Source organism: Manis javanica, chromosome 14 (genome assembly GCF_040802235.1).
Source record: "Manis javanica isolate MJ-LG chromosome 14, MJ_LKY, whole genome shotgun sequence".
Classification (NCBI taxonomy): Eukaryota; Metazoa; Chordata; class Mammalia; order Pholidota; family Manidae; genus Manis; species Manis javanica.
In genome coordinates, this window is record NC_133169.1 from 62357581 (window position 1) to 62368825 (window position 11245).

Genomic DNA, 11245 nt, shown 5'->3' on the forward strand with positions numbered 1-11245 from the left:
GTAATTTAACTGTGTCCCAGAAGAGAAATTAAGAATACTTTTTAAAGTACGAAAGATTCTCAATCATAATATAAGTTGGTCATGAGGATGGTAGCACAGCATGGAGAATATAGCCAATGATTCTGTAACATTTTCCTGTGTCAACAGATGATAACTGCACAAGTGGCGATGAGAATTTAATAATATGGGTAACTGTTGAACCACTGTGTTGTTCTTGAAACCAATATAAGATTGTATACCGACTATACTTCAATAAAAAAACGAGAATCAGCACCTGATAAGGTAAAATTTACAACTCCACCTTGCCCCTTGATAATTGCATAGCCCTTGCTTCTGAAGTATTGCATCCTGGCCTTTACTATTTTAGGATAGTAAAACTCCTATTACTCTCCACAAAGCCAATACTGTGCGGCATCTCCTGCATCTTCCCTGTCTTAGAAAAAGTAGCCACTAATAAGCGTCTCCCATTTCTGGGGCTTTCACGTTCCTCGTTGCTTCAGTAGACAGTGCTGCTTTCAAGCCCATCCATGGGCCACAGTTGGCCAGTGAGTAGTGGGGATTTTTGCTTTATATTAATTAGTACGTCCTCCCTGGCGTATCACCTTTCCCAGTCATTTCAAACCCTTTTAATTATCACAGCTGCTCTGACATTTCTAGTACTCTTACGGTGGGCCACTACTTTTCCCAGGCTTCCAGTAACTACCCCAGTGGTCTGTTAGCACTTGTTAATGCTATCGTAAGCGCAGGTGATTCGCACCAGCAGGTTGAACTGCCATTCGGGGTAGGCCGAAGAATAACCGAGGCACAGACAGGGACGTGAACCTGTCTTTAAGTCGGGGTGTGGAAGCAGAAGCAAAGCCTTCCCGGCAGCCTTCTTACGGGCTCGGGGACAAAGCCGGCACTGTCCCGGCGAGCGTGTGTTTACTGTCATGCACAGTACAAGCAAGATGACAATACTGAATCATGCCTCTCCGGATGTCCTGTGTGAGGGAGCCTGACAGACACCATCATGTTCTTATCCACTTTCCCCACACTATCTCAGGGTTCTTGCCTGATTATTAAATCCTCTGTCACAGGACAGTATCCTCACAACGATAAACTCCTCATCCAACTTGAGCCTCACAGGACTTGTTATAGGACCCTCAGGACACAGCCCCACATAAGACTTCCCTGCCTCCTGCTGAACCATATTTGCCAGCTCCTGCACCCCGTTTCTCTCCTAGCAGGCCCGCAATGTGAGTGGCTTGGTTATGCTGTGATTTGACCCTGGTTAATGGTCGTGTGGTAAGTGGAGGTGGGAGAGAATCTGAGGAGGGTGTGTGTTCTCTTTCAAGGCTCTGCATCATCTTTGTTTTTTTTTTAGTGAAAACATTATATTATAACATGCTTTTCCAAACTAAATATTAAAATTAATATTTAATTTTAAACATATTAAGTTCTACATGCATACTTCTGAATATCTAAACTACATGTTAAACAGCTGAATACATTCTACTCACACTTCAGATCTTTAAACACCAATAATCTATATAGCTATTACTACAGGACAAATTTAACTAGAGGTCTTAGATAATTTTTAAATTCACTTTGAAAGCACCAATCATTAACATTTTTGCATTTTATTCACAAACACTGATACAATTTGTTTATTTATGTTAAAACAAATATTTTCTTAAAAATGAATGTGTATTAAAGTAGTTGAACTGATAAAGTAGGCTTTATTCCAGTCTGTTCATTAAACAGACTATTTCCACAATATCTAAGTCTACTTTTCAGTGATCTGTTCCATCCTTGCTACCAGATACTTTTTCAAATTATCAGAATTATTTTTTCAAAGAGAGGAATAATCAAATTCCAACCCGTACATCTTATAAATGTTTTACATCTAACACACACAACTTTACAGTTCATGCAATAGGCAGTGTCTAAAAAATCAGTTACTAAATCTCAAAAACATTTAAATGTCTATTTAAACACAGTGTCTTTTAAATTTTTTTTGCGTAAGGAAAGTAATCTGTAAACATCTTTACCTTTAGTTCATGCTTCATCATTTGCTGTGGTCATTGTGAAAGAACTGGGTATGACTTTATAACCATTTGTGAAGTGGTCCATCTTTGCAAAAATATTACATTCCATGGGTAAAGAACAAGTCTTAGAATTACCATGTGGTACAAATTTGCAAAATCAATTTCTGTATTTAAAAAGACTACTGAACAGTCCACACTGCTGTCGCTGAGTATTCTAAATATGAGCCAAGAGGACTACACTAAAAATGTCCAAAAATAAGGCCTCTGAAATAAATATTTCCATTCTTTAAAAAAAGACATAATAAATGTACATCACATGGTCAGTGTACATATAAAAGTCCTCAGTTTAAACCATTCTGGATGACGTATCTGAAGTAAAATGACCGAGGTTTTCTTCTGTCGTCGACCTCTATTGTTTTTAGGGCATTTTTTTGTTATGCACATGACAATTGCTACTATAATGGCGATCTGCACAGCTCCAATAATAGCTGCAATAAGAACATGAGAGAGCTTTTGCCTACTTGGCACTACATAGAGAATACTAAAGTCTGTCTTTTCACAGTGCTGTCCAGTATAGCCAGATTCACACCTACAAGAAGCCTTCTGAGTAGAATAAATGAATTCACATTTTCCATGGATGCAGTAACCATTGAGGTTTTCAAGACAAGCCATGTGGTTTCCAATATAAACATCTTCTCTTTGATCACTAGCATCTTTTACATCTGGTCGATATTGTAATCCATCATCTTTCTTTCCCAACAAACTAGTGTCATCTGTGTCTGTGCAATGACCAAGATGCCTTATATCAATCTGCTCTTGCTTTATACAAGATGCTCCTCGAACAAAACAGGGATTGTTATAGGAACTCCCATCAGAAGCACACACAGGATTAAAACTGTATCCACTGCAATCTATATTACATACACACCCAACATTCTCTGCATCTTCATCACACTCAGCTTTGTATTTGCAAGGTCCACACTTGGAGTGTTTTCTGTGAACTTCTGCCCCTGACCCTTCTTCTTCTCCTTCTCCAGAGCCAGAGCCGTTATCGGAGTAGTATGGTCCTCTTGCTACTACTGTTCTCTCTTTCTGGTGCTTATAAGCAGCCTTCTGAGAAAACACTCATTTCAATAAGTGTCCCCATTTGATCCACAGACGGGAATGTAATTGTATGGCACTGAAACTGACATGCACATTTCAAACCATCTCCGTCTTCTTTACAGACTCCTCCGTATTTACATGATGCTTCATCACAAATTCTTCCATCAGACTCCCTCACATTTAGTTCTGAGCAGCTGATGCTCTTGGCTTTGCCGCCGGGACAGTCCCCGCCGCCGCCGATGCCGCCACCCGCGGGCTGGTTGTACGCACGGCTCCCAGGCAGAGAGAAGGGCGAAGAGCAGAAGCACCGACGTATAGCAGCAGAAGGAAAGCGGGAGCGCGGCAAGCAGCCGGAACGGCGCCTCAGCGGCCGCGGCGCCCATGGCTGCGCCCCTGGACGGCGGGAAGAGCCGGGAGCCGCAGGCCCGGGGCATCCAGCCCCGCGCCGGGAGCCCCACCGCCGCCTCGGCCGCCTCCTAGCAGCCGCGCCGCTGCGCCCGGGAGCAGCCCCGCAGCATCTCCTCCCCGCCCGCAGCGCCCGCCAGGTCCCGGCCCCGCCGCGCTCGGGATGGAGTCGGAAGGTCCGGGCGCGAGCGAGGCTCTGCATCATCTTTAATCAAGGGCAGGGGACAAGTCTTGGGAAGGGTAAGCCACTTCTGCAGGGCTAGAGAGTTCAGTAGGATCTGAAGGGTCCAGATTCTCAAGTGTTTCACCCAGATGTCCCCATTCCAAGTCTCAGGATCCCATCCTGAATGGCATACATGATAGAGTTGAGAATTCGTTCTCTGGACCTGTGCTGTCCTTGTAATTCAGTGTTGGGTTTGATCTTTTTTCTGCCCTTTTGCTGCAAAGGTAAAAAGCCCTTTATTTGTTTTCAGTGACAAATGCTGACTTTTATGCTGAACTTTAAATTTGAGACTAATTTCCTTCAGTGTGTCATTGAATTTCTACAGAGCATCAATAGTAGCCAGGAAAAGTTATCTGATTCTGTATTTCTTACTTATATTTATAATTGAAAGTCCCCATAAGCTTCTCAAATACCCAAGACACTGCACCTGCCTGTGCTTTCTGACACACTGATGTCTCATCCCAGTTTACCCCACGTACAAGTTCTAGTAATTGCACCACTACCACAAGCCAGGAATGATAAATATCCCAGCTACCGCCAGTGATCTTTGTTAATCAGTTCTCCTAAATCCCATTCTATAATTTGCTTCCTAGGACCACCTGTAGTGCCAACTGTCCAATTCTGATTCCCAGGGACACAGGCTTGAGACAGAGCTGCGCAGCAGGATGTTGGGAATGCTCAGTAGCTGTGAGGGAGTGAGAGCAGCATGACCGGGCTGGAAGAGACATTGAACTGTGTAGTGCAGTCACAACAGGCTAAGGACACCGTAGGTCGCTGGGAACCCATGACGGTCTTTCAGCATCATCCCAAATTAATGCAAGGGGGCTGAGCCCTTGTATCTTCACATTGATCCATAGTAGAGGCAAGTTTTTTTTTTCAGTTGAAGCATTTATTGTCAGTCAGCTCCCTGAACCTGAGGATAATTCTTGTGAGGACTCAGCTGTAAGCCATCTGCAGCCAGCACGCCCATGAACTTCGAGAATAAAGCTGCCGCGTCTCAGCCTTGACCTTGACAGTGCAATCTGGGTAGCAGTAACAGGAACCCCTCCAATCTCCTACATATGAATAGAGTTCATGAGCAGTTCCACCCCACTTTATTTTTATTCCCCACAAAGAACAAATCAAACGTGAAATTATGTAGTGATATGCCTTTGAAAGAACCTTAAAATAACATCCAGGTGAACGTTCTTGGTTTTCAGCTGAGGAATCAGAGGTGCAGGAAAGTCAAGTGGCTTGCTCAGGGGAACAGAAGAGGCAGGTGCTGGGCTTAGAGTTTGGGTGCTCTGCCTTCAGCTCAGTATTTTTTCACTGTTACAATCTGTCAAGTCTAGAGAACTACAGCATTATAGGCCATTTCTCATTGTTAAAAGTCACAGAATCTGGTGTCCACTGCAACGTGTCGTGGATGCCACCCATCATTACTGTGCACCTCCAAGGCAGTGTCTTCTTTCCTCTTCATTTTCTAGAAGCATTGTTGCTTTCTGTAGGAGTAGGATATTAAATAGATTAAGGTTTTAACCTCCAGAAGGAATGTGGTATTCATTTATAATAAGGAAATTTTTTTGCATAATTTTTTTTTTGCTGAATTTAACAAACAAGGATTGCCTTGGTAAAAGTGAAGGCTCAACAGCAAATGATCTGAATTCTGTTTTTTGTAAACATATTCTTCTTAAGCTATCTCCAAGTTGGAAAATAATCATGCTCCTCCCATATCATTACCTTTGTTTCAATTGAAAGGCTGTTTGGAGTCATCCTTCTCTGAAGAGGGAGTTTTCCCATGAACTGGGAAAATCTTTAGACCTTTAGCTTTTCTGCTTATTATTCCTCTTATTAGTTTGGTCTTTTCTAAAAGAATTCTCTCTGAAACACTTTCTGCTCCTGGGCTGAAGTGTTTCCAGAAAGAGATTGTTTTTCAATTTGACATTAAGTTCAGTAGCCTTTCACTGTGCATTTATAATGTGCTAAGTACAGTGCTACATGTCAGGGTACAAAAATTTTCAAGACATGGTATCAGCTCTAAAGGAACTTGGTTTAATTGGCATGAGATAAAGGCCAAAAAACATAATTACATTATTCAGTAATGTGTGTTAAAAGGGCTGTTGGTTCCAGAGGAAGTTGAGGAATAGCTTTGATGTTACTGAGGCATTGAACAAAAAGCCATGGTATTGTTTTCAGAAAGCTGCAGTTAATACTGTATGTGTATGGAGTCTATGGAACAGTTACCATCTCTCCTAATTGGCATGCTAAACAGGAATGATTTATAATCATGTGGACCATGAAGGAAAGAGTTACAGAAGGTGAAGTTCTGTGCAATGCCATGAGAATCTGGGAACAGAGGGTTACAAAGTACAGGCTCATTTGGTACTTGTCTTTCTCCACCTGGGTTGTTTCACTGAGCATAATACCCTTTAGATCCATCTATGTTGTTGGAAATGGTAGGATTTGTTTTCTTCTTATGGCTGAATAATATTCCATCTAGTAACCACAATGTTGCTCATGTAATTGTATATTAATGAAACCAAAAAAAAAAAAGGTACAGATTCATGGCAGAGATTAGTTTTTTGCTGTGGGGTGGCACAAATTGAATAAGTAACACCTGTTTTAGATGGTAATTGGCTGGAACTTTGGGAATCCTCTAAAAGTGAGAAGAAAAGCCTGGGAAGGAAGGATAAACTTACTCATGTTAGTGTTTTGCTTGAGATCAGCCCTGCTCAGTTTAATTCTGACACTTTCCTGGAACATATGTTATATAACATCACCTAAATTGCCTTTGGATATTGGAGTAAATGGTAATGTCTTGTTAAAATTATTACTATTGTGTGTTGACTGTGCATTTCTGTAGGGACTGCTTATAGTTAGAATGGGGTTTCAGTTTCACCATCAAGTAGACCTGTAAAATCCTCCTATTATATTATTTACATTTATGTTTGGATTAGTATCAAAAGTCAATGCCACTTCCAAGGAAACCCTGAAAGGTAAATTTTGTATTTTAAAACAAATTAGTTCTTTAGAATGTATTATCCATAGCAAACTGTATATGGAGTTATGTTCCCTTTGCTCAGAACACATAACTTACTGTAGCGTATTTTCTTAGAGAGAATGTAGGGGAGGAAAGAAAGTTGAGAGAGAGGTAGGTAGCAGGTGTCTTTATCTCTCATCATGCACCTGGCTTCTTGCTTTTCAGACTCACCTTCATTTTTTTTCCTTTTTCCCAATTTTTTTTATTTCAAACAATTCTAAATAAAATATGAATACTTTCTTCTCAAATTCGAAGTTAACATTTTAAATATTCACTTTAAACACCCACACATAGTTTTTCCTCTGCTCTGTCTCTCATTCATTTTCTCACAGTATCATTGTGAATTCAGGTGGGATTTTTTTTGGTATCATTAATCTACAATTATGTGGGGAATATTATGTTTACCCCTTCACCAAGTCCCCCTCACAAACTCCATTAGTCACTGTCCATCAGTGTAATAAGATGCTGTAGAACCACTACTTGGCTTCTCTGTGTTGTACAGCCCACCCCGTGCCCCACCCCCACAGTATATATGTTAATCGTTATGCTCCTTTTCTCCCCCTCCTTATCACTCTCTTCCTACCCATCCTCCCAAGGCCCTATCCCTTTGGTAACTGTTAGCCCATTCTTGGGTTCTGAGATTCTGCTGCTGTTTCGTTCCTTCAGATTTTCCTTTGTTCTTTTATTCCACATATGAGTGAAATCATTTGGTGCCTGTCTTTCTCAGCCTGGCTTATTTCGCTGAAAATAATACCCTCTGCCTCCATCCATGTTGTTGCAAATGGTAGGGTTTGTTTTCTTCTTATGACTGAATAATATTCCATTGTGTATATGTACCACATCTTCTTTATCCATTCATTTACTGATGGACACTTAGATTGCTTCTATTTCTTGGCTATTGTAAATAGTGCTGCGATAAACATAGGGGTGCATCTGACTTTTTCAAACTGGGCTTCTGCATTCTTAGGGTAAATTCCTAGAAGTGGAATTCCTGGGTAAAATGGTACTTCTATTTAGAGCTTTTTGAGGAACCTCCATACTACTTTCCACAATGGTTGAACTCATTTACCATCCCACTAGCAGTGTAGAAGGGTTCCCCTTTCTCCACAACCTCGCCAATATTTGTTGTTGTTTGCCTTTTGAATGGTGGTGATTCTTACTGGTGTGAGGTGATATCTCATTGTGGTTTTAATTTGCATTTTTCTGATGACTAGCAATGTGGAGTATCTTTTCATGTGTCTGTTGGCCATCTGAATTTCTTCTTTGGTGAACTGTCCGTTCAGCTCCTCTGACCATTTTTTAATTGGATTATTTGCTTTTTGTTGAGGTGTGTGAGCTTTTTATCTATTTTGGATGTCAACCCTTTATCAGATCTGTCATTTATGAATATATTCTCCCATACTGTAGGATACCTTTTTCTTCTATTGATGGTGTCCTTTGCTGTACAGAGGCTTTTTAGCTTGATATAGTCCCACTTTTTCATTTTTGCTTTTGTTTCCCTTGCCCGGGGAGATATATCCATGAAGAAGTTGCTCATGTTTATGTCCAAGAGATTTTTGCCTATGTTTTTTTCTAAGAGTTTTATGGTTTCATGACTTACATTCAGGTCTTTGATACATTTTGAATTTACTTTCTTTTTTGGTATCATTAATCTATAATTAGATGAAGAACATTATGGTTACTAGGCTCCCCCCTTCACCAAGACCCCCCACATACCCCTTCACAGTCACTGTCCATCTGTGTAGTAAGATGCTGTAAAATCACTTACTTGTCTTCTCTGTGTTGCACAGCCCACCCCATGCCCCCCACGCACTATACATGCTTATCGTAATGCCCTCTTTCTTTTTCCCCGCCCTTATCCCTCACTTCCCACCCATCCTCTCCAGTCCCTTTCCCTTTGGTAACTGTTAGTCCATTCTTGGGTTCTGTGATTCTGCTGCTGTTTTGTTCCTTCAGTTTTCCTTTGTTCTTATACTCCACATATGAGTGAAATCATTTGGTACTTGTCTTTCTCCACCTGGCTTATTTCACTGGGCATAATACCCTCTAGCTCCACCCATGTTGTTGTGAATGGTAGGATCTGTTTTTTTCTTATGGCTGAGTAATATTCCATTGTGTATATGTACCACATCTTCTTTATCCATTCATCTACTGATGGACATTTAGGTTGCTTCCATATCTTGGCTATTGTAAATAGTGCAGTGATAAACATAGGGGTGCATCTGTCTTTTTCAAACTGGAGTGCTGCATTCTTAGGGTAAATCCCTAGAAGTGGAATTCCTGGGTCAAATGGTATTTCTATTTTGAGCATTCTGAGGAACCTCCATACTGCTTTTCACAATGATTGAACTAATTTACATTCCCACCAGCAGTGTAGGAGGGTTCCTCTTTCTCCACAACCTCACCAACATTTGTTGTTGTTTGTCTTTTTGATAATGGCGATCCTTACTGGTGTAAGGTGATATCTCATTGTGGTTTTAATTTGCATTTCTCTGATGATTAGCGATGTGGAGCATCTTTTCATGTGCGTGTTGGCCATTTGGATTTCTTCTTTAGAGAACTGTTCAGCTCCTCTGCCCATTTTTTAATTGAATTATTTGCTTTTTGTTGAGGTGTGTGAGCTCTTTATATATTTTAAATGTCAATCCTTTATTGGATCTGTTATTTATGAATATATTCTCCCATACTGTAGGATACCTTTTTGTTCTATTGATGGTGTCCTTTGCTGTACAGAAGCTTTTTAGCTTGATATAGTCCCACTTGTTCATTTTTGCCTTTGTTTCCCTTGCCCAGGGAGATATGTTTATGAAGAAGTCACTCATGTTTATGTCCATGAGATTTTTGCCTATGTTTTTTTCTAAGAGTTTTATGGTTTCATGACTTACATTCAGGTCTTTGATCCATTTTGAATTTACTTTTGTTTATGGGGTTAGACAGTGATCCAGTTTCATTCTCTTACATGTAGCTGTCCAGTTTTGCCAGCACCATCTGTTAAAGTGACTGTCATTTCCCTATTGTATGTCCAAGGCTCCTTTATTGTATATTAATTGGCCATATATGTTTGGGTTAATGTCTGGATTCTCTAGTCTGTTCCATTGGTCTGTGGCTCTGTTCTTGTGCCAGTACCAAATTGTCTTGATTTAACTATGGCTTTATAGTAGAGCTTGAAGTTGGGGTGTGAGATCCCCCCTACTTTATTCTTCTTTCTCAGGATTGCTTTGGCTATTCGGGGTCTTTGGTGTTTCCATATGAATTTTTGAACTATTTGTTCAAGTTCATTGAAGAATCTTGCTGGTAGTTTCATAGGGATTGCATCAAATCTGTATATTGCTTTGGGCAGGATGGCCATTTTAACAATATTAATTCTTCCTAGCCACGAGCATGGGATGAGTTCCCATCTGTTAGCATCCCCTTTAATTTCTCTTAAGAGTGACTTGTAGTTTTCAGAGTATAAGTCTTTCACTTCTTTGTAGGTTTATTCCTAGGTATTTTATTTTTTTTGATGCAATTGTGAATGGAGTTGTTTTCCTGATTTCTCTTTCTGTTGGTTCATTGTTAGTGTATAGGAAAGCCACAGATTTCTGTGTGTCCTGCAACTTTGTTGAATTCCAGTATTAGTTCTGGTAGTTTTGAAGTGGATTCTTTAGGGTTTTTTATGTACAATATCATGTCATCTGCAAATAATGACAGTTTAACTTCTTCTTTATCAATCTGGATTTCTTGTGTTTCTTTGTTTTGTCTAATTGCCATGGCTAGGACCTCCAGTACTATGTTGAATAACAGTGGGGAGAGTGGGCATCCCTGTCTTGTTCCCGATGTCAGAGGAAAAGGTTTCAGCCTCTCACTGTACAGTATGATGTTAGCTGTGGGTTTATCACATATGGCCTTTATTATGTTGAGGTGCTTGCCCTCTATGCCCATTTTGTTGAGAGATTTTATCATGAATGGATGTTGAATTTTGTCAAATGCTCTTTCAGCATCTATGGAGATGATCATGTGGTTTTTGTCCTTCTTTTTGTTGATGTGGTGGATGATTTTGATTGATTTTCGAATGTTGTAACATCCTTTCATCCCTGAGATGAATCCTACTTGGTCATGGTGTATGATCCTCTTGATATAGTTTTGAATTCAGTTTGCTAATGTTTTGTTGAGTATTTTTGCCTCTATGTTCATCAGGGATATTGGTCTGTAATTTTCTTTTTTGGTGGGGTCTTTGCCTGGTTTTGGTATTAGGGTGATGTTGGCTTCATAGAATGAGTCTGGAAGTATTCCCTCCTCTTCTATTTTGTGGAAAAGTTTAAGGAGAATGGGTATTATGTCTTCCCTGTATGTCTGATAAAATTCCATGGTGAATGCATCTGGCCTGGGGGTTTTGCTCTTGTGTAGTTTTTTCATTACAGCATCAATTTCTTTGCTGGTAATTGGTCTGTTTAGATTTTCTGTTGCTTCCTTGGTCAGTCTTGGAAG

At 40.3% G+C, this 11245-nt stretch overlaps 1 pseudogene; it reads right to left on the reverse strand.

The window, feature by feature from the left end:
- Positions 1–2373: 2373 nt before the first annotated feature.
- LOC108385454 (tomoregulin-1 pseudogene) lies at positions 2374–5468 on the reverse strand (annotated as a pseudogene).
- Positions 5469–11245: the final 5777 nt, after the last annotated feature.